Source organism: Myodes glareolus, chromosome 24 (genome assembly GCF_982192425.1).
Source record: "Myodes glareolus chromosome 24, mMyoGla1.1, whole genome shotgun sequence".
NCBI lineage: Eukaryota > Metazoa > Chordata > Mammalia > Rodentia > Cricetidae > Myodes > Myodes glareolus.
The window spans coordinates 36,492,329-36,517,268 of record NC_142049.1 but is presented as its reverse complement, the minus strand read 5'-3'; the positions used below and the strand labels follow the sequence as shown (position 1 = coordinate 36,517,268).

Genomic DNA, 24,940 nt, shown 5'->3' with positions numbered 1-24,940 from the left:
TCCAGCATAACTGAGAAATTTGGAGGGTGTTCGAATCTTCTTGCTTTCCAAATATAGGTAAAAACATGTGATGATTTCCCATATTGTTCAATTCATTCCTTTTAATTCCTTTCCCAATGTATGCAGGAATGCATGATGATTTCCCTATTGTGAGGGTCATTCCATTTCACTGTGTAGTCTCTGAATATATCTTAATCTCTTGATGGTGTATCAATTCTACATAATAAAGGTCATCTCATTCTCAATGCATTTTCTCAAGATGCTTTCAGATATAGATATGCTCAGAAAATGTATGTTCAAATCATAATTTCTTATTCAAATGTGAGAGGAATTTTTGGTTAGGTCCCATAAAAACCAGTGTTTGTTTTAATACTGGTCTGTGACTGTGACCTTCAAGTTGTTTCCATTGTTTTTATTTCTGTGAATTCTGAGAAATTCACAAGGTGTGTAACTGGCACATAAATATATTTCCAACTTGACACAAGAATTTTGTTCACATCAATGCCTAGAAAACACTCAGCTCATGAAAAAAAAGTGAGGCATGAACACAGAAGCATAAATAATGGAGTAGAAATCCAGCATCTTCAAGTGTAACAGGTATGAAGGCAAACACTTCAAAGAGCAAACAATTCCCATCTATTAGAAAATAATAAAGAGATCAATTTCATATAAGACAGAGACATGATAAAAGAAAATTTTTAGGTTTCATGAAAGATCAGGTCAATGTCTATAAACACCAATATTGCACATGTTATGGAATTTGACTGGAGACACCTGCTGGACTAAAAATGACATACACCATTGAAAAACAGAAGTTAGACAAGGAATTCCTGATTGCGATCCAACAGTTAATTCATGTTATCATGTCCTGTACTTCAGGGAAATAAGATTTCCAAGTGTTATATATTCAAAGATATTTCCCTTCTAGGGATTATGTGGAATTGCCAAAACTACATATATTATCAGAATTTTGAAGAATGTCTCTGTTTCATTTTTCATTCCATAAAACTATTACTATGCTAGGGTGAAAAACATTCTCAAATGATGAACCAGAATATGATACATATCAAGAAAATTATTTGCTCAGCCATGTCTTCTTGAAGACATGACAACAACATCATACATACTGTCAGGCCTCCTCCTACTCAAAATAGATTCAGTGTGCTGTGAGATGTGGAATAGAACTCATCAGGCCAAAAGAATATTAGATATATGTGCCATCTCCTCTCCACACTAGAGTACATCTGCTACTATTATATCAAAGTGAAAACAATTGTCTCTCACTTTTATTATTATATAAAGGACGGAGAGTGGCAGCTTTAGTAGAAACAATCAAGAAGAAAGGGTGTCATTGTAAGACAGGAAAGATATCAGAAGGAAAGAAACAAGGATGTGTTGGTTGGAAAGGCTGGCTATGAGAGATAGTCTGCATAGTGTCACTATTAAGCAGAAAGAATTGTCTGGAGAACTTAGGATCTGTGATAACTTTTCTTTCTCTACTGTGACAGCATAGACTCCTGAAGGTCTTCTTATTCATCAGGCAGAAATGGTAAGCATCAAGTCTCTATTTCTTGTCTCAAATACAGTTTTGCTAAGACTGGGGGTTTCTAAAAGGTAACATCAATAACTTCAGGATTTCACAAAATATGTTTTATAGATCAATACTCTTGACCATTCTGTTTTGATCCTGCAAAGTTCCTCATGTTTATCACTCTTCAGTCTTTGCTGTAATAGGACTCATAGATGAACATTCCTTTCTCCAGCTTGTGAAAAATTGCAGAATTATTACCATTGATGCTATATTTTTAAATTTCATGAACCTCAGGTGTGTGAAGTTTGTTCTGTAATTTTTTCAAACCACCATCGTTTTCAAACTTTCTGATATATGGTAAATTTTAGATGTTTAATTTTCATGCAGTCCATGATTCCATCGGTTTTTCACCTGACCTCCATTCACCCAACACTACTTTTCACCATTTTGAGGGCAGGTCTCTCTCTGAGAATTGCAGCAGAGACCACTATTGAATGTAGATTCCCTAGCACATCTAGAAGCAACGTAAGTGTTTTGGCTAGTATGACTTGAATTTATATGTATACTGAAATGTCTCTATCTTAGGTTCACATTGATTTCATGAGCTTTATAAATGACTGGTGCATCTGAGCATGCCTGTTTTCATGGAGAGCCTCTCAAACTTACCATTTATTGTGTATGTTTTGCAGAAAGCATTTTACCTGAAATCTGTAAAATAGGAAGATGTGGCACAGCTCTGGATTCCAAACCTCAGAAAAATTATCAAGGGTCAATTCCTGTATAATATTTATCATATATGGAAGCTTAGAGTTGAACGTTTGTAAATTCTAATGTAATAAAAGACCATGATGTTAAAAGATACACAGAAATATACAAAACCTGACAACAAACATAAAATTTAATTTGAAATTTTTGCCCTTTAAAAGATATGAAATTAGTGTCCTCCCTATTTTGGTGCATTTTTTTTATAATTTTCTTCTTTTTGTCCAGTAATCTATTTGTCAGGATTAAATTCAACTTGTAAAAATTCATGATGTGTTTATATCAGTTATCAGTTTCTGTGACACAATAGAGTATTGATATTTGCTGATGTAAAATGGGCTCTAAATTGTCAGAGTAAACTTCTTCATGATCTCCTTGGTGCATTATCTCAGTTGATATCCTGTTAAAATAGCTTGCTGCCCAATTCTAGTCTTGCTCTTCAAAGCCAAAGAGTCTAGCCATAGATGCTTTCCAGGAATCACTGGAAATGTTCATGTGTTAAGAGCTGCCTTATTAGGATTGATGATGACAAAAGGGTTCTGAAAATGCTGATTTACTGAAATATCTCTCTGTTGAAGTCCAGATAAGAGAACATTTGGAGAACTATGGTACTTCCTGAACATGGCTAGTATTCTTTTCTTTTGAAGGAAGACAGTTACAGTGCAGAGTGACTTTGATCTCCTAAATTAAGAGAGAAGAGCAATTTGGAGTATGCCAAAACTCTTGTGCTCTTTGCATTCATACTCTAAAACAGAAAAGCACCAAGGTAAACCCGAGAGTGTACATTTATTTGAATTCATTTACTGTTACATGACTGAAAGCAAGACTCAAAAGAGGTGGAAGCACTGAATTCATCACAGAGAATCTCAGTGATCCTCTCTGATGAATTTGATATATCTACATTGGGATGAGGACAAGAAGTGTTGAAAGGACACCTGCCTACCATAGCTGATAAATTTGAAGGGCTTTAAGACTCCTGTTTCTATTCCAGTGAGGTAAAAATGCATGATGATTTCCCATATTGTGATAGTCATTCCTTTTCCCTTTGTTGTCTCTGAAAAAGTCATATTCCCTGGATGGTGTATCAATTCTACTACCTGGGTGAGTCTGCTGCTTTTTTTTCTAGAGTTTTCAGCTGCACTGTTATGTCTCTAATGTGAAATTTCTCCATTTTTTTTCAACATGGGCACTTAGAGCTATGAACTGTCCTCTTAGCAGTGCTTTCATATTGTCCCATAGGTTTGAGTACAAGTATTCCACATGTTCTATATTCAAAGATATTACCCTTCTCAGGATTAAGTGGTATTGCCAAGGCCCAGATATTCTGCATTTTGAAGGATGTCTCTGTTTCATATTCATTACATAATGTTGTTTTTGTGCTAAGATGAAAAACATTCTCAGATGATTAATCAGAAGATGATGAACATCAAGGGAATTATTTGCTTACGCATGTCTTTTTAAAGATATGAGAGCTACATCTTAGACACATTCAGTCCTCCTCTGTAACATGAGGTCCTACTTATTTGGTTTCCTGTCCTCTCTGTTTCCTTAGTCATTAAGTCCAAAAGAAATGACACAGAGGTCTACATTCAGTATAAACTGATTGGTCCTTTAATTCAAGCTTCTTATTTTTAAAACTTATATTAGCCTTTTATTCTAATGTATGTTAACCACATGGCTTGGTACGTTTTTCCACAGGATCGGACACATCTTTCTTCTTCTCTGTCTTGGCACAATTGCAGAAAGAGCTTCACTCCTCCCAGAATTCTCCTCTTCTCATTGAACCACCTCTAATTACTCCCTGTTTGTCCTGTCTGAACCAAGAACAGGTGAACAATCTAAATAGACCTGTTAGTCGTGAGAATTAGAAACTGTTATCAAAAATTTCCCTACCAATAAAAGCCCAGGACCAGATGGTTTCAATGCATAATTCTACCAGAACTTCCAGGAAGAGCTAATATCTATACTCCTTAATGTATTACACAATATAGAAACAGAAGAGTCACTGCCAAACTCCTTTTATGAAGCTACAGTCACCCTAATACCAAAACCACACAAAGACATAATCAAGAAAGAGAATTACAGGCCAATCTCACTCATGAACATCGATGTGAAAATTCTCAATAAAATACTGGCAAACCGAATCCAAGAACACATTAGAAAAATTATCCATTATGATCAAGTAGGCTTCATCCCAGAGATGCAGTGATGGTTCAACATACGCAAATCTATCAATGTAATCCATCATATAAATAAACTGAAAGAAAATAACCATATGATCATTTCATTGGATGCTGAAAAAGCATTTGACAAAATTCAACACCCATTTATGATAAAGGTGTTGGAGAGACTGGGGATACAAGGATCATACCTAATATAATAAAAGCAATATACAGCAAGCCGACAGCTAGCATCAAATCGAAAGATGGCATTTTAAAACAGGACAGCTTTTTCTGTTGGGACTGAAAACCAAAATCATGTGGTCAGCACTTCATCAAAACCATTTAAGTGTTTTGGGGCTGTACCTCTTAAAAGCGTTGCAAGGTTTTCCAGCTATTGATAAGTCAGAAAGCCTCTCTTAAATGAGAGTGATAGCCTCTAGCCACCAGGTCCATCTGAGAAAATGTTGCTATTAATGATCATGCTTAACTCTATTCTTTTCTGTCTAGAATTACTTCCCACACTCTGTCAGGCTTTATGTGGATGTAGTTGTAAACACAGTGGGCACCATTTTTAACATGAGGCCATTTTTCTTGGTGTTTCAGTCCTGTCTGGTACCCACAGTTGTTAAGTCCCAGGGAAATTACACAGAGTTTTACATTAATCATAAAAAGACTGGCCCAATAGCTCAGGTTTCTTATTAACTCTCATAACTTGTATTTGACCATTATTCTACTATATGTTAGCCAACTGGCTCGGTACCTTTTTCAAGAGAACAGGTCAAACTTCCTTCTACTGTTTATGTGCAGGACTGAAGAAGGAGCTTCACTCTTTCCAAAAATCTCCTGTTCTACCTGAGAGGCCTCTACTTCCAGTCTGGTTGTCCCACCTATACTTCCTGCCTGACTACTGAACAATAACCATTTATTTATAATATAATTGACAGAATATAGACAATTGTCAATTCCCATCAAACAGAAAATATTTCAGAGTTAGAATTCATATAACACAACGGCATGATGAAAGAAAATACTAAGGTTCACAAAAGATCAGGTGAATGTCTACCATCACCAATATTGTACATGGAAAAGAAATTGGAATAAAGAATACCTTCTAGTCTAGAAATGACATACATAATTCCAAAACAGAAGTTAGAAAAAAAGCATCGTTTTGTCATCCACCAGTTTAATTAATGTTATCATTTTGTATACTTCAGAGAAATAAGTATATCACAGGTAACATATTGAAGAATATTAAATATCTCAAATTTAAGTGGAATTGCCCTAGGCCCAGACATTGTCTGCTTTATAATGGATGTCTCTGCCTTGTCTTTTATTCCATAATGCTGTTGGTGTGCTGGGTAAAAAGCATTCTCACATGATAAACCAGAAGATGATATACATCAAAGGAACTATTTGCCCAACCATGTTTTTTCTTAAAGACATGACTACAACATCAAAGATACTGTCAGGACTCATACTTCTTAAAACAGATTTGGTGTGCTATCAGATATAAAACAGACAGCATCAGAAAAAATGACCAGCATCAGAAAAAATCAGTGAGCAGGGTATGGTGAGCAAGGAAGCCAGATTTCTGGTGAGACAATTCCATCCACAGTAATTTTATTTCTCTTCTGTTCCAGAATAGAATCCAACATGACCACTTCTTCCTGGAAGAATTGGTAAGCATGGAGGGTCTTTCGGTATTCTCAATAATGTTTCACTGATACATGGGATTTCTAAAAGTCAACATCAATTACTTCAAGACCTCAAGGACTATAATTTTTAGAATTACAATCTCTTGACCATGGTTTTTGGTTTCTTAGCCAAATCCTCAGGTATCTTGCTTTTCAGGCCTTTGGTATTCTGTGTCTAAAGAGGGCGATTCCCTACTCCAGTTAGTGAAAATGTAAGGAAATATGACCATACATAGAATTTCCTTCTTTTAAGTGACCTCACTTGTGGGAAGGATCATTTCCAATACCTCTTCGGCCCACGTCCACATTCAATCATTCTCATGTATGGTAAATTGATGATGTTCCATTTTCATGCAACCCAAAATTCCTAGTTTTTTTTTTCTTTGAACCCGATTCAAGTAACCCTTCTTTCCCGACTGTTGAGTCTCCTTGCTGAGACAGAACACAGAGCCTATCCTTAAATGCAGATATTCAGCACATGGAAAAGCAATTGAAGTGTTTGGTTTCTTTGGATTGAATTAATGTGAATTCTTAAATGACTCCCTCTGAGCTTCACGTCTAGTTGCTTTGCTTGACATGTTACAGGTATTCCTAATTCGACTGTTCTCATGGGGAGAGACTCAAAACTTGTAGTATGCCATAGAATTTTCAGCAAAGCATTTTACCTGAAAGGTTGACAAAGAGGAGAATGAGGAAATTCTCTAGATGTCCAAGATCAGACAAATTATCAAGTCAATTCTGACAAAACATATGCTTTACTTTGAAGTTTGAAGCTATAATCTTTTACATTCCAATGAAACAACACAACATGGTGTGTCCAGAGAGAAACAAACACAGAAAGAACAACACTGCAAAAAAAGGCAACTGGGTTTGTTGCGGGAGGTCCTTCTGTCTCTGTTTTGCTTACATTCTTAAAGAATAGGAACAGATTTGAGCCTCTGGCAATAAGAGTCAGAACTAGGGAGTGCTGGGAAGATTTATGTTGGGAGAAAGAAGGGCAGAGATAGAACCCAAGGAGACACTGGAGACAGTGGATAGGAATTTTATGTGAAGATCCACAGCTAGGTGACAAATTACAGAGAAATTTAAAAAAAGGTTTAAATCATTAGGGAAGAGATAGACAGAAAACAGCTAGAGATGATGGTCCAAGCAGTGATTGAATTAATTCAATTTCTGAGTGATAAGTTCAGTTGTAAGCTTTGTCTCATTTTATTAATTATGCTAGATTTCAGGAAAATCACAACAGTTAGAACCCATGATGTCTTTCTCTTTGTTATCAGCATCTTTGGCACACTAGATGATTGATTTGTGGACATGTCACTTGTGCTCGAGTATACGGGAGAAAATAATTTATCTGCTCTCTCCTAATCTGTACCTCTGTCATAAAACTTGAGAATCAAGCCTGCTGCACAACCCTCGTGTACCTTTGCAAATTCATGACGCCTATCTATGGCTGCCTTCCCATGTCACTGGAGGGCTCATGGGTTAAGAGCTGGCTTCTCTGGATCGATGATGACAAGAAGTCTCTGAGGACGATGACTGACTCATACAAATGGCAATCTGAGGTCCAGATAAGAGGTCCTCTTGAGAACCCTGATTTTTCCAGAACATGGATAGCACTTTTCCTTTTTCAAGGGCGACATATCAAAGTGCAGACTGGCTTTTGTTTCCTATGTTTTGAGGAAAAAACAATTTTGTAGTGTGCCAAAATTTTTCCATTTATGTTTGAATAATTTGCCTCTAAAAAGCACTTTACTCCATCCTTCATGTCACATTGCTTTGAAGTGATGGACTGATGCATGCTTGAAGGAGGGACACAAAAGTGAACGAAGCAGGGAAATTATCCCGGAAACCTCCATGATCTTCTCTGATAAATTGGATATTGCGACATTGGGAGAGCGGCAAGAAAACATGTGAGGACTGCTGTCCACCACAGCTTAGAAATTTTGAACGCTGGTGCACACATGGTCCTTTGCAAATCCAGGAAACACGTGTGATAATTTCCCGTATAATGAGTGTCATTTCTTTTGAACATGTTAGTTTCCACATACCACATGATAGGTTTTGCTGAATCTATCATACTCTTTAGCAGTGTATTAGTTTTGTGTTGTCTGTTCACCACGCCTATCAGGTTTCAGATTTGGACCTGAAAACCAAGCACATGATACCATCATGAGGTCTTCTTAAAATGCAAGAAGATGTTTCCCTATGATCTCGTTTAGAAAGTCGTCTTTGCTGTAAGGCTTGTCTGTAAATATGACCTGCAGTATCTGAATACAACTCGGATATATACGCACTCTGATAGATTTGCAAACTGCACAGATGGCGCATAGGTCGAATTCCTTCTTTCAAGAAGTACGTCATTCAGATCCATTACTCCTAGCTGGAAGGTTGAGGAGATCATGGGGGAAGCAGATCCTCCAGGAGCATAAAATTTCATAGATACTCTAAATTACTCAATTGTGAGTGGGTGAAATCAAGCACTTCCCTAAAGAATCAATTAGCATCCTAAAGAAAACAAAGCAAAGGAATATATATTTCTTGGACACAAGGTGAATGAAAATCTTTCGGGTCCACAGTAGATCAGGTGAAATAAACACCACCTCCAACATTGCACGTGGATTGAATTGAGATCCTCTCCTGTTCTGGAAAAGATATACATCATTGTCAAACTCAAATTCCAAATGGAGTTCACTGTTGCAATCTGCCTTTGAAGTTCATGGAGTTATTTATCTTATAAAAGAGAAATAACACTTTTGCTCCTTACATTAAAAGAAACTGACGCAGCTTAGCAGAAAGTGCAATTGCCCAATGTCTGACAATATCTGGGCTTTGCATTACATCTTGGTTTCTTCATCATTCCATGACATTCTTGATGCTCTTGCTTTGAAAGAGAGACATACAGCCTCACGTGATAAACCCAAAGAGGAACCATTAAAGCAATTACTTCCTTGGCCAAGTCATCTGAATCACTTGGCACCCACATCATAGATATAATGAGAACTCCTCCTGGTTTACACAGCTTCATTTTCTTCGGAGACTTGGTAAAAAATTCATGAGGACCAATTAATATGAGATATACGAGCCATGTCCTCTTATTGATAGAGTTCATTTGTCATTTTTGTATGTAAGAGAAACAATTCCCAACACCTTCTTTCCGTCTCAAATCTACATCGAATGGCACATTTAGAAGAAGCAGTCAGAAAGAAGGGTAGTCATTAAAACACAATTAAAAGTTAAGGGGAAATGTATGATGCCAGTGGTGTTATTTTAAGGCATGTGATGTTGGATATGCTTGGCAGTTAGCAGGGTACGGTGAGTAAGGAAGACAGATTTCTGGTGAGACTATTCCATCCACAGTAATTTTATTTCTCTTCTGTTCCAGAATAGAATCCAACATGACCACTTCTTCTTGGAAGAATTGGTAAGCATGGAGGGTCTTTCGGTATTCTCAATAATTTTTCACTAATACTTGGGATTTCTAAAAGGCAACATCTATGACATCAAGATTTCAAGGAATGTAAGTTGTAGGATTACAATCTCTTTACCATGGTTTTTGGTTTCCTAGCCAAATCCTCAGGTATCTTGCTTTTCAGGCCTTTGGTGTTCTGTGTCGAAATAGGGTGATTTGTTACTCCAGTTAGTGAAAATGTAAAGAAATATCACCATACATAGAATTTCCTTCTTTTAAGTGAACCTACTTATGGAAATGATCATTTCCAATACCTATTTGGGGCCCACGTCCACATTCAATCATTCTCATGTATGGTAAATTTATGATGTTCCATTTTCATGCAACCCAAAATTCCTAGTTTTTTTTTTCTTTGAACCCGATTCAAGTCACTCTTCTTTCCCGACTGTTGAGTCTCCTTGCTGAGACAGAACACAGAGCCTATCTTTGAATGCAGATTTTCAGCACACGTAAAAGCTATTGAAGTGTTTGGTTTCTTTGGCTTAAATTAATGTGAATTCTTAAATGACTCCCTCTGAGCTTCACGTCTAGTTGCTTTGCTTTACATGTTACAGGTATTCCTATTTCGACTGTTCTCATGGGGAAAGACTCTAAACTTGTAGTATGCCATAGAATTTTCAGCAAAGCATTTTACCTGAAAGGTTTACAAAGAGGAGATTGAGGAAATTCTCTAGTTGTCCAAGATTAGACAAATTATCAAAAGTCAATTCTTATAAAATATATGCCTTACTTTGAATTTTGAAGTTATAATCTTTTACATTCCAATGAAACAACACTACATGGCTTGTCCAGAGACACAATAACACAGAAAGAACAACACTGCAAAAAAATGCAACTGGGTTTGTTGTAGGAGGTCCTTCTGTCTCTGTTTTGTTTATATTGTAAAAGAGTAGGAACAGATTTGAGCCTCTAGCAATAAGAGTCATAGCTACGGAGTGGCGGGAAGATTTATGTTGGGAGAAAGGAGAGCAGAGTTAGAACCCAAGGAGATACTGGTTACAGTGGATAGGAATATGATGTGATGAACTGCAGCTAGGTGGCAAATTACAGAGAAATAAAAAAGCTTTAAATTATCATGAAAGAGAAAGACAAAAATGAGCTAGAGACGATGGTCCAAGCAGTGATTGAATTAATTCAATTTCTGAGTGACAAGTTCGGGTATAACCTTTGTCTCCTTTATTAATGTTGCTAGATTTCAGGAATATCACAACACTAAGAACCCATGATGTGTTTCTCTTTGTTATCAAAATCTTTGGCACACTAGATGATTGATATGTGGACATGTCAATTGTGCTCTAATATACGGGACAAAATGATTTGTCTGCTCTTTTCTTTTCTGTACCTCTGTTGTTAACCTGGAGAATCAATCCTGCTGCACAACCCTCATGTACCTTTTCAAATGCAAGGATTCTAGCTATGGCTGCTTTCACGTTACTGGAATGTTTATGGGTTAAGAGCTGACCTGTCTGGATCGATGATGACAAGAAATCTCTGAGGACACTGACTGACTCATGGAAGTAGCTATCTGAGGTCCAGATAAGAGGTCCTATTGAGAATCATGATTTATCCAGAACATGGCTAGCATTCTTCCACTGTAAAGTACGACATATCAAAGTGTAGACTAGTTTTGGTTTCCTTAATTTTGAGGTAAGAACAATTTTGTAGTGTGCCAAAAACTTTCCATTTGTCTGTTTCAATTCATCCCCTCTAAAAAGCACTGTACTGCATCATTCATATTACATTGCTTTGAAGTTATTGACCGATACATGCCTGAAAAAAATGATCCAAAAGTGGAGTAAGTAGGGAAATTATCCCAGAGATCCTCTGTGATCTTCTCTGATGAATTGGACATTGCTACATTGGGAGAGAAGCCAGAAAATTTTGGAGGACTGCTGTCCACCGTAACTCAGAAATTTTTAGGGCTGGTATACATATTGTCCTTTCCAAATCCAGGAAAAATTGTGATAATTCTGTTATTGCCAGTGTCATCCCTTTTCAACATGTTTCACTGAATATATCATTCTGCATAGCATGTGTATCAGTTATAGGTGCTGATTTTACTGTCCATTCACCACATCCATCGGATCAGATTTAAGCCTGAATACCAACCGTATCTTACTATCATCAGTTCTTCTCAAAATACAAGAAGATGTTTTCCTGTGTTCTCATTTTTAAAGCAATCATTGCTTTTATTCTTGTCTGTAATTTTACCTGCACCTTCTGAATATTATTAGTATTTATTGGCAAACTTACAGAATCACAAACTGCCAAGTTGGCACAATTCGTCCAATTTCTTCTTTCAAGAAGCACTTCATTCAAGTCCAGTACTCCAAAATGGAAGGCTGAGGAGATAATGTGGAAAGTAGATCCACAATGAGCCTAAAATTGCAGTACATACCCAAAATTTCTTAGTTGTTGTAGTGGGGAAAATTCAAGCAATTCTCAATACAACCACTTATTATCAGAAAGAAAGAAAACAAAAAATATATGTTATTTCATGGACACACGTTGCAAGAAAATCCTTAGGATTCACAAAAGTTCAGGGGAAATATACACCGCCTCCAACATTGTACCTGGATAAAAAAATTGAATGGAAAACCTCTCCTGCCCTAGAAATGATACACATCATTCTCAAACACAAATTACAAAGGAGTTCACTGTTGCAATCCACCTTTGAAGTTCATGTAGTGATTTACCTCATAAAAAAGTAATAAATTTTGCTCCTTACATAAAAGGAAACTACACAGGTCAGTGTAAAGTGCAATTGCCCTAGGTGTGACAATAACTTGGTGTTTCATGACATCTTGTTTTCATCTTTCATTTATGATTCTCTTCGTGCTCTTGCTTTGCAAAGCGGACACTCAGCCTCACATGATGAACCCAGAGATAATACACATTGAGGCATTTAATTCCATAGCCAAGTCATCTAAATCTCATGGCACACAAATCATAGATATAGTCAGGAGTCCTTCTGCTTAGCACATGTCGATTTTCATCTGAGTCCTGGTAAAGAAGTCGTGAGGACCAATTTATGTGTGATCCACCTGCCATGTCCTCTTATTGATAGAGTACCTCTGTCATTATTGTTTCAAACAGATAGAATTTCCATCTGTTTCTTTCTGTCTCATATGTACATGGAATGGCACATTTAGAAGAAGCAATGAAGGAGGATTGTAGTCATTGAAACACAATGCAAAATTGAAGGCAGAATGTATGAAGCGAGAAGTGTTACTTGATGGCAAGGGAAAGTTTGATATGCTTGGCTGTTAGCATGCTGAGCCTAGCAAGGAAGACAGATTTCTTTTGAGACAATTCCAACCTTGACAATTTTATTTCTGTTTTGTTCCAGAATTGAATCCTGAACATCAACTCTTCTTTTGGTAGAAGTGGTAAGCACTGAAGGTCTATATGTATTCTCAATAATTTGTCACTAATATGGGATTTCTAAAAATCAACATCTATGACATCAGGAGTTCAAGGACTATGATTTGTTGGATTACACTCTCTTGACCATTTTGTTTGGTTTCTTGGCCAAACCGTCAATTCTATTGCTCTTCATTCCTTTGGTATACTATGTCTAAAAGGGGACTATTCCCTACTCCAGGAAGTGAAAATGTCAGGAAATATTACCATTCATAGAATTTCCTTGATTTCAATGACCTCACTTTTGGGACAGAGGTTTTCAAATATTGTTTAACCCAAATCCAGATTCAATCATTCTGATGGTTGGTGAATTTATGGTGTTCCATTTTTATGCAATCCAACATTCCTTAGTTATTTTTTTCCTTTGAACACTATTGGACAAACTCTTCTTCAAAACTGTTGAGTCTCTTGCAGAGATAGACCTAACATTGAATGCAGATATCCAGCACGAGGCAAAGTAATTGAAGTGTTTGTCTTCCTTGGCTTGTATTGATGTGCATTCTTCAGTGACTCCCACTGAGTTTCATGACTAGTTGCTTTGCTTTCCTTCTACAAGTCTCCTTAATTCGTCTGTTCTCATGGGGAAAGGCTCAAAACTTGTAGTGTGTGATATATTTTCAGAAAAACATTTTACCTGAAAGGTTGAGAAGGAGGAGAATGGGGAAATTCTCTAGATGTCCAAGAGCAGACTAATTATCAAGTGTCAATTTTTATCAGTATATTTCCTTTACTATGAAGGTTAAAGTTGTAATTTTCTACATTCCACTGAAACAACACCTCCATGGGTAGACAAGAGACATACAAACAGACAAAAGCACAACATTGCCGAAAATATGAAATGTAATATTGGTGTGTCCTGTTGTCTCTGTTTTCTTATATTGGTTATTGGCTAAGAACAAGTTTGAGGCTTTGGCAATGAAAATCAGAACTAGTTAGGGAAGGTAGGATTTATGTTTTCAAATAAATGGGCAGAGTTAGTACCCATGAAGACACTGGAGACAGTTAGAAGGAATTTTACGTGAAAAGCCACAATTAGGTGACAAATTAAAGTTTAATAAAGTTGAATTGAATTATTAAGTAATAGATACACAATAAAAAGATTGAAATAATGGTCCAAGCAGCACTGAAATTAATACTGTTTCGGTGAGATAATTTCAGGTGTAAGCTTTTCTTTGTTTTGTCAAGGAAGATACATTTCTAGGAAAATCAAAACACTTAAAAACCCAGGATGTTTTTCTCTTTGTTTTCACTATGTTTGGCACACTATATCATTAGTATGTATACATATCAATTGTTTTTGAATATACGGGACAAAATATTTTCCCTGCCTCTTCCTATTCTGAACTTTGTCATAAAACTTGAGAATCAAGCCTGCTGCACAATCCTGATGTACCATTTCCAAGCCAAGGAGCCTATCGATGGCTGCTTTCCCATATCACTGGAATGCTCATTGGTTAAGAGGTCACTTCCATCAATCAATGATGATAACAATGCTCTGAGGATGCTGACTGACTCATGAATATGGCCATCTGAGATCCAGATAAGAGGTACTCTTGAGAATCATGATTTTTCCAGAACATGACTAGCACTCTCCCATTTTCAAGGATGACATATCAAAATGCAGACTGGCTTTGGTCTCCTACATTTTGAGGAAGAACAATTTTGTGGTGTGCCAAAAACTTTCCATATTTCTGCTTCAATAATTTGTCTCTAAAAAACACTCTGCAGTATCATTTATGTTTCATTTCTTTGATATTATGGACTGGTGCATGTCTGAATGAAAGACTCAAAAGTGAATGAAGCAAGTAATTTATTTCAGAGATCCTCAATGACCGTCTCTGATCAATTGGATATTTCTACATTGGGAACATGGCAGGAAAAGATGGGAGGACTACTGTCCAGTTAACTCAGAAATTTTAAAGTCTGGTTAACCCATGGTGCTTTCCAAATCCAGGAAAAACTTGTGATAATTACCCTGATTGTTAGTTTCATTCCTTTTCAGCATGTTTTACTGAATCTATCACATTCCTTAGCAGGTGTATCAGTTATGTGTGCAAAATGTGACCTTACTGTCTGTGGATCACATCTATCTGATTTCAGATTTGGACCTGACTAACAACTATATCATACTAAATCAGTTCTTCTTAAAATACAGGAAGATGTTTTCATATGTTCTCATTTATAAAGCAATATAAATTTATAAAGCATCTAAATCATATGGCATGCACATCATACACATTGTCAGGATTCCTCCTGCTTAACACATGTTTATTTTGTTCTGAGTCCTGGTACAGAATTCGTGAGGACCAAATTACATGAGGAATACCTGCCATGTCCTCTTATTGCTAGAGTACATTTGTCATTATTGTAACACAGTGAAATAATTCCAAACTGCATCTCCCTGTCTCAAATTTACATACAATGGCATATATAGAAGATGCGATCAAGAAGGAAAGTAGTCACTGAAACACAATGTAAAATAGAGGGGATAATGTATCATGCCAGTGGATTCATTTTAGAGTGGTGGAATGTTGTATTATCTTGGGAGTGCACAGGCTGAAGCTAGAAAGGAAGACAGATTTCTGTTTAGACTATTCCATCCTTGATTGTTTTACTTCTCTTTTGTTCCAGATAGAATTCTGAAAATCTCCATTTCTTCTGGTAGAAGTGGTAAGCATTGAGGGTCTATCTCTATTCTCAGTAATATTTCACAGGCAAGGAGCCTATCTATTGCTGCTTTCCCACATCACTGGAATGCTCAAGGGTTAAGACCTCCCTTCTTTGGATCGATGATGACAACAAGTCTCTGAGGATGCTCATTGACTCATGACTATGAAAATTTGAGGTCCACTGGAGGGAGGGGGGAGGAACTAGAACTTCCCACAGGGCTGGAAGCCCTGACTGCTCTTAGGGATGGAGAGGGAAGAGGAGGGAGAGGAGAGAGTGGGAGGGTGTTGGGAGGAGGGGCGGAAATGGAAACTTTCATAATTTAATAAACTTTGAAAAAAAAGAAAATTTAAGGTCCAGATAGGAGGCCGTATAAGAACTGTGATGTTTTCAGAACATGGCTACCACTCTTAAATTATGAAAAAAAAGAGATGAAAGTGCAGCCTAGCTCTGATCTCCTAAATTTTTTGGAAAGAACAGTTTGTAATGTTAAAACTGTCTAATTGTTTGCTTCAATAATTTGCCTATGAAAAGCAATGTACTGAACCACACATGTTACATTGACTTGAAATTATTGGTCATTGCATAACTGAAAGACTCAAAAGAGGAGGAAGCAATGAAATCATCCCAGAGAATCTCCATGATCCTCTCCAATGAATAGGACATTTCTATATTTGTAAGAGAGCAAGAGGAGATGGGAGGACAGCTGTCCAGCACAACTGAGAAATTTGGAGGGTGTTCGAATCTTCTTGCTTTCCAAATATAGGTAAAAACATGTGATGATTTCCCATATTGTTCAATTCATTCTTTTTAATTCCTTTCCCAATGTATGCAGGAATGCATGATGATTTCCCTATTGTGAGGGTTATTCCATTTCACTGTGTAGTCTCTGAATATATCTTAATCTCTTGATGGTGTATCAATTCTACATACTAATGGTCATCTCATTCTCAATGCATTTTCTCAAGATGCTTTCAGATATAGATATGCTCAGAAAATGTGTGTTCAAATCATAATTTCTTATTCAAATGTGAGAGGAATTTTTGGTTAGGTCCAATAAAAACCAGTGTTTGTTTTAATACTGGTCTGTGACTTTGACCTTCAAGTTGTTTCCATTGTTTTTATTTCTGTGAATTCTGAGAAATTCACAAGGTGTGTAGCTGGCACATAAATATATTTCCAACTTGACACAAGAATTTTGTTCACATCAATGCCTAGAAAACACTCAGCTCATGAAAAAAAGTGAGGCATGAACACAGAAGCATAAATAATGGAGTAGAAATCCAGCATCTTCAAGTGTAACAGGTATGAAGGCAAACACTTCAAAGAGCAAACAATTCCCATCTATTAGAAAATAATAAAGAGATCAATTTCATATAAGACAGAGACATGATAAAAGAAAATTTTTAGGTTTCATGAAAGATCAGGTCAATGTCTATAAACACCAATATTGCACATGTTATGGAATTTGACTGGAGACACCTGCTGGACTAAAAATGACATACATCATTGAAAAACAGAAGTTAGACAAGGAATTCCTGATTGCGATCCAACAGTTAATTCATGTTATCATGTCCTGTACTTCAGGGAAATAAGATTTCCAAGTGTTATATATTCAAAGATATTTCCCTTCTAGGGATTATGTGGAATTGCCAAAACTACATATATTATCAGAATTTTGAAGAATGTCTCTGTTTCATTTTTCATTCCATAAAACTATTACTATGCTAGGGTGAAAAACATTCTCAAATGATGAACCAGAATATGATACATATCAAGAAAATTATTTGCTCAGCCGTGTCTTCTTGAAGACATGAAAACAACATCATACATACTGTCAGGCCTCCTCCTACTCAAAATAGATTCAGTGTGCTGTGAGATGTGGAATAGAACTCATCAGGCCAAAAGAATATTAGATATATGTGCCATCTCCTCTCCACACTAGAGTACATCTGCTACTATTATATCAAAGTGAAAACAATTGTCTCTCACTTTTATTATTATATAAAGGACGGAGAGTGGCAGCTTTAGTAGAAACAATCAAGAAGAAAGGGTGTCATTGTAAGACAGGACAAAATATCGGAAGGATAGAAACAAGGATGTGTTGGTTGGAAAGGCTGGCTATGAGAGATAGTCTGCATAGTGTCACTATTAAGCAGAAAGAATTGTGTGGAGAACTTAGGATCCATGATAACTTTTCTTTCTCTACTGTGACAGCATAGACTCCTGAAGGTCTTCTTATTCATCAGGCAGAAATGGTAAGCATCAAGTCTCTATTTCTTTTCTCAAATACAGTTTTGCTAAGACTGGGGGTTTCTAAAAAGTAACATCAATAGCTTCAGGATTTCACAAAATATGTTTTATAGATCAATACTCTTTTGACCATTCTGTTTTGATCCTGCAAAGTTCCTCATGTTTATCACTCTTCAGTCTTTGCTGTATTAGGACTCATAGATGAACATTCCTTTCTCCACCTAGTGAAAAATTACAGAATTATTACCATTGATGCTATATTTTTAAATTTCATAAACCTCAGGTGTGTGAAGTTTGTTCTGTAATGTTTTTCAAACCACCATCATGTTCAAACTTTCTGATATATGGTAAATTTTAGATGTTCAATTTTCATGCAGTCCATGATTCCATCGGTTTTTCACCTGACCTCCATTCACCCAACACTACTTTCCATCATTTTGGGGGCAGGTCACTCGTTGAAATTTGCAGCAGAGACCACTATTGAATGTAGATTCCTTAGCACATCTAGAAGCAACGTAAGTGTTTTGGCTAGTCTGACTTGAATTTATATGTGTACTGAAATGTCTCTATCTTAGGTTCACAGCGATTTCATGAGCTTTATAAATGACTGGTGCATCTGAGCATGCCTGTTTTCATGGAGAGCCCTCAAACTTACCATTTATTATGTATGTTTTGCAGAAAGCATTTTACCTGAAATCTGAAAAATAGGAAGATGTGGCACAGTTCTTGATTCCAAACCTCAGAAAAAATATCAAGGGTCAATTAGTGTATAATATTTATCATATATGGAAGCTTAGAGTTGAATGTTTGTAAATTCTAATGTAATAAAAGACCATGGTATTAAAAGAGACACAGAAATATACAAAACCTGACAACAAACATAAAATTTAATTTGAAATTTTTGCTTTTTAAAAGATATGAAATTAGTGTCCTACCTATTTTTGGTGCATTTTTTTAATAATTTTCTTCTTTTTGTCCAGTAATCTATTTGTCAGGATTAAATTCAACTTGTAAAAATTCATGATGTGTTTATATCAGTTATCAGTTTCTGTGACACAATAGAGTATTGATATTTGCTGATGTAAAATGGGCTCTAAATTGACAGAGTAAACTTCTTCATGATCTCCTTGGTGCATTATCTCAGTTGATATCCTGATAAAATAGCTTGCTGCCCAATTCTAATCTTCCTCTTCAAAGTCAAAGAGTCTAGCCATAGATGCTTTCCAGGAATCACTGGAAATGTTCATATGATAAGAGCTGCCTTATTAGGATTGATGATGACAAAAGGGTTCTGAAAATGCTGATTTACTGAAATATCTCTCTGTTGAAGTCCAGATAAGAGAACATTTGGAGAACTATGATACTTCCTGAACATGGCTAGTATTCTTTTCTTTTGAAGGAAGACAGTTACAGTGCAGAGTGACTTTGATCTCCTAAATTAAGAGAGAAGAGCAATTTGGAGTATGCCAAAACTCTTGTGCTCTTTGCATTCATACTCTAAAACAGAAAAGCACCAAGGTAAACCCGAGAGTGTACATTTATTTGAATTCATTTACTGTTACATGACTGAAAGCAAGACTCAAAAGAGGTGGAAGCACTGAATTCATCACAGAGAATCTCAATGATCCTCTCTGATGAATCTGACATATCTACATCGGGAAGAGGGCAAGAAGAGATGGAAGGACACCTGCCCACCGTTACTGATCAAATTGGAGGGCTTTTAGACTCCTGTTTCTATTCCAGTGAGGCAAAAATGCATGATGATTTCCCATATTGTGATAGTCATTCCTTTTCCCTTTGTTGTCTCTGAAAAAGTCATATTCCCTGGATGGTGTATCAATTCTACATACTATAGTCATCTCCATCTGTAGACATCATATGAAGGTGCTTTCAGAGTTAGACATGTTCAGCAAACAGATAATGCTATCACAATTTTTTATTCAAAAGTGAGAGGACTTTTTGATTAGGTACAATTAAAATCCATCTTTGTTTTAAGACTGGTCTGTGATTGTGACCTTCAAGATATTTTCATTGTTTGGATTTATTTGAATGCTGCAACATTAATGAGGTATATAGCTGGCACATAGACACAATGTCAACTTGCAACAAGTCTTCAATTCCCACCTACGCCTTTAAACCAGTCAGCTGAGGAAGCAGATGTGAGGCATGTCAACAGTAGCAAAAATAATGCAGCAGATTCCTGACATTTTCAAGTGATAAAGTAATAAATAGAAGCACCTCACTGAGCAACCAAATCCCATCTAATAGTAAAATATTTTGAGCTAAATTTCAAACAGTAAGGAGACATGATCAAAAAATTTGTAGCTTTTATGAAAGATGAGATAATTGGCTTCCATCACTAGCCTTGTACATGGAGAGGGAATTTGAATGGAAAATACTTCGTTTATGTCTAGAAATGACATACACCATTCCAAACCAGAAGTTAGAGAAAGAATTCATGGTTTCATTCACCAGTTAAGTTCATGTTGTCATTTTCTACACTTCAGAGAAATAAATATTCCATGTGTTATATATTGAAAGATAATACCCTTCTCAAGATTACCTGATATTGCCCAAGGTCCAAACATTGTTCATTCTTTGAAGGATGTCTCTCTTTCATTTTTCATTCCATCAAGCTATTGCTGAACTAGGGTGAAAAACATTTTCAGATGATTGTACAGAATAGAATCTCAATGATCCTCTCTGTGAATTTGATGTAACTTCATTGGGACGAGGGCAAGTGTAGATGGCAGTACACCTGCCCAGCATAACTGAAATTTGGAGGATTTTTTGACTCATATTCCTTCTCCAAAGAGTCAAGAATGTGTGATGACTTTCCATATTGTGATAGTCATTACTTTTCCAATTCTTGTCTCTGAATATATCATACTCCCAGGATGGTGTATCAATCTACATGCTAATGGTCATCTTTCTCTTCAGATATCAAATAAAATGCTTTCACATTTGGATATGCCTATCAAACATATCTTACTATAATAATTTCTTGTTCAACAGTTCAAAGGACTTTTGTATTATGTCCAATTAAAATCACTCTGTGTTTATGACTGGTCTGTGATTCTGCCCTTCAAGTTGTTTTCATGGATTGGATTTATTTGCATGCTGAGAGGTTCACAAGGAGTATAGCTGGCACATAGATACAGTTCCAGCTTGCAACCAGAATTTTGTTTCCATTCATGCCTTCAGACCAGTCAGCTGAGGAAACAAATGAAAAGCATATTCATAAGAGCATAAATAATGCAGCAGACACCCTACATTTTAAAGTGTAACAGAGGTGAAGGCAAGAACTTCTCTGAACAACAAAATCCCATCTAATAGTAAAAATTCAGAGATAAATTTCATATAACACAGAGACGTGATGCAAGAAAATTCATAGGTTTCACAAAAGATTGGGTGAATGGCTATGATCACCAACATTGTACATGGAAAGGGAATTTAAATGGAGAATACCTCCTGGTCTAGAAATTACAAATACCCTATTAAAACAGAACTTAGAGAAGGAATTCATGATTGCCATCCACCAGTTAAGTTCAAGTTGTCATTTCCTATACTTCAGAGAATTAATTTTGGTAAATGGTATTTATCTAAAAACAAGTCCATTTCTTTTACATTTTCCAACTTGTGACATATAAGCTTTTGTAGGAAGACCTAATGATTCTGTGAATTTTCTCAGTGGTGTCTGTTGTTATTTCTAGCTTTTAATTTCTGATCTTGTTGATTTGCATGTTCTCTCTCTGCCTTTTGATTAGTTTGAATAAAGGTTTGTCAATATTGTTGACTTTCTCAAAGAACCATCCCTTTGTTTCATTGATTCTTTGGTCATTTTCTGTTTATCTATTTTGTTGATTTCAGACCTCAGTTTGATTATTTCCAGTCTTCTACTTCCTGGGTGAGTCTGCTGCTTTGTTTTTCTAGAGCTTTCAGCTGCGCGTTTATGTCTCTAATATGAAATTTCTCCATTTTTTTTAAAGTGGGCACTTAGAGCTATGAACTTTCCTCTTAGCAGTGCTTTCATAGTGTCCCATAGGTTTGAGTACAATTTTTCCACATGTTCTGTATTCAAAGATATTACCCTTCTCAGGATTAAGTGGTATTGACCAATGCCCAGATATTCTGCATTTTGAAGGATGTCTCTGTTTCATCTTCATTCCATAATGTTGTTTTTTGTGCTAAGGTGAAAAACATTCTCAGATGATTTATCAGAAGATGATGAACATCAAGGGAATTATTTGCTTAGGCATGTCTTTTTATAGCTATGAGAGCTACATCTTAGACACATTCAGGCCTCCTCTGTAACATGAGGTCCTACTTATTTGGTCTTCTTTCCTCTCTGTTTCCTTAGTCATTAAGTCCAAAAGAAATGACACAGAGGTCTACAATCAGGATAAACTGATTGGTCCTTTAATTCAAGCTTCTTATTAATTTTTAAAACTTATATTAGCCTTTTATTCTAGTGTATGTTAACCACATGTCTTGGTATGTTTTTCCACAGGATCGGACACATCTTTCTTCTTCTGTGTCTCGGCACAACTGCAGAAAGAGCTTCACTCCTCACAGAATTCTCCTCTTCTCATTGAACCCCCTATAATTACTCCCTGTTTGTCCTGTCTGTACTTACTTACTGGCTACTGGACAATCTGAATTTATTTAATACATAATTGACAGAATATAGACAATTGTCCTGCACACCTTCCCCTTCTTTTTAAAACAATGTAAGAACATCCATAGTCCATTACTTTGTGTTAGGAGGCCATATTTTATCAGGATATCTCCTGCTGGTTGGGGGTACTGATAATATTATAGGAATCTAAAGAAAATTTAGAATTATGACTAAGTCCTGACTGGAGGATCCTGTGATTATTGATCATCTCTGGCAGCAGAAGTGAATCTGTTCTGGATGTAGAACTCTGACATGTGGGCCGTCTGCTCCTACCAGAGACTTCTCAGATGGTCTTCCTTGATCAAACCTAATTTTTCTTAACTCAAAATGAATCCACAGCTTCTCATTTTCTGTGCAAACAAAAGCAAATCGTCTTCTTCAAAGTAACAAACATTTGACTTAAATTTTGAAGTACAGGTACTTTCAAAATACTTATCTTGGATTGATTCAGCAGCATTTTTAAGTATATATCTTTTAGTAGCTGTTCCTTTTTCCTCTGCATTAAAACAATTAAAGAAGAACATAATAACATACAGTATCCAGACTCTCTGAGTATTTATTATAACATGGCTTTATTTTAACTTTTATTTCTATATCTTTCCTCTTTACTTTTTGATACAGGGTTTCTGTGTATCTTTGTCCTGGAATTTACTCTGTAAACCAGGCTGTCATTGCACTCACAGTGATCCACCTGTCTCTGCCTCCCAAGTACTAGAATTAAAGGTGAATGCCACTACACCTTGAACTCACAGAGGTGTGCAAACCTCGGTTTCCCATTGTTGGGATTAAAGGCTTGTGCCACCACATCTTGAACTCACAGAGAACTACCTGCCTCTATCTCCCAAGTATTTAAATTAAAGATGTGTACCACCACAGTCAACTACTCTTTAAGGACTTTAACCCTTTTTTAAATTTCACAAGCATGCATATATATATTTTTTAATTCTGTAAAATATTTAGAGGTCTTCTTCATCTTCAAATCTCTCTTTACAGTATATCTCTCTTATTCTGACCACGTGAGTCTTTAATTTGCTAAGCAATATAAGTAGGATTATAGCCATGGCTTTCATGGCTAGATCCAACCCATTCATTAGCTTTCTGATATTCCAGGCTAATGGTGGAGGTAATACCAGAGCCACATTTATTGCCACATCTCTATAGCATTTCTAGGTCCTGCCAAGCAAGCAAGCTGCAGCAGTGTGATCACAAACCATACTCAAATGCTGTATAGTCAGACCGCCTGCCTGCCTGAAAGAGTCCTAGTTTGGCCTGGCAGGACTGCCCAGAATGCTTTCATTTTAAAACAGGGAAGCTTTTTCTGTTGGGGCTGAAAACCAAAATCATGTGGTCAGCACTTCATCAAAACCATTTTAGTGTTTTGGGGCTGTACCCCTTAAAAGCGTTGCAAGGTTTTCCAGCTATTGATAAGTCAGAAAGCCTCTCTTAAATGAGAGCGATTGCATCTAGCCATCAAGTCCATCTGAGAAAATGTTGCTATTAATAACCATGCTTAACTCTATTCTTTTCTGTCTAGAATTACTTTCCATGCTCTGTCAGGCTTTATGTGGATGTAGTTGTAAAACACAGTGGGCACCATTTTTAAAATGAGGCCATACTTCTTGGTGTTTCAGTCCTGTCTGGTACCCACAGTTGTTAAGTCCCAAAGAAATTACACAGAGTTTTACATTAATCATAAAAAGACTGGCCCAATAGCTCAGGTTTTTTATTAACTCTCATAACTTGTATTTGACCATTATTCTAGTATATGTTAGCCAACTGGCTCGGTACCTTTTTTAACAAAACAGGTCAAACTTCCTTCTTCTGTTTATGTGCAGGACTGAAGAAGGAGCTTCACTCTTTCCAGAAATCTCCTGTTCTACCTGAGAGGCCTATACTTCCAGTCTGGTTGTCCCACCTATCCTTCCTGCCTGACTACTGAACAGTCAGCATTTTTTAAAATATAATTGACAGAATATAGACAATTGTCAAATCCCATCAAACAGAAAATATTTCAGAATTAGAATTCATATAACACAATGGCATGATGAAAGAAAATACTAAGGTTCACAAAAGATCAGGTGAATGTCTACCATCACCAATATTGTACATGGAAAAGAAATTTGAATAAAGAATGTACCTTCTAGTCTAGAAAGACATACATAATTCCAAAACAGAAGTTAGAAAAGAAGCATCATTTTGTCATCCACCAGTTTAATTAATGTTATCATTTTGTATACTTCAGAGAAATAAGTATATCACAGGTAACATATTGAAAAATATTACTTATCTCAAATTTAA

At 36.3% G+C, this 24,940-nt stretch overlaps 4 non-coding genes across 4 annotated transcripts; all 4 read left to right on the top strand.

The window, feature by feature from the left end:
- The first annotated feature begins 7,652 nt into the window (after positions 1-7,652).
- Positions 7,653-7,718, top strand: LOC148118099 (small nucleolar RNA SNORD109A). Its single transcript, XR_015736493.1, has one exon. It is a non-coding gene; the product is annotated as a small nucleolar RNA SNORD109A (small nucleolar RNA).
- Positions 7,719-11,089: 3,371 nt separating this feature from the next.
- Positions 11,090-11,155, top strand: LOC148118098 (small nucleolar RNA SNORD109A). Its single transcript, XR_015736502.1, has one exon. It is a non-coding gene; the product is annotated as a small nucleolar RNA SNORD109A (small nucleolar RNA).
- A 3,361-nt stretch (positions 11,156-14,516) lies between these two features.
- Positions 14,517-14,582, top strand: LOC148118097 (small nucleolar RNA SNORD109A). Its single transcript, XR_015736513.1, has one exon. It is a non-coding gene; the product is annotated as a small nucleolar RNA SNORD109A (small nucleolar RNA).
- A 1,245-nt stretch (positions 14,583-15,827) lies between these two features.
- Positions 15,828-15,893, top strand: LOC148118096 (small nucleolar RNA SNORD109A). Its single transcript, XR_015736503.1, has one exon. It is a non-coding gene; the product is annotated as a small nucleolar RNA SNORD109A (small nucleolar RNA).
- Positions 15,894-24,940: the final 9,047 nt, after the last annotated feature.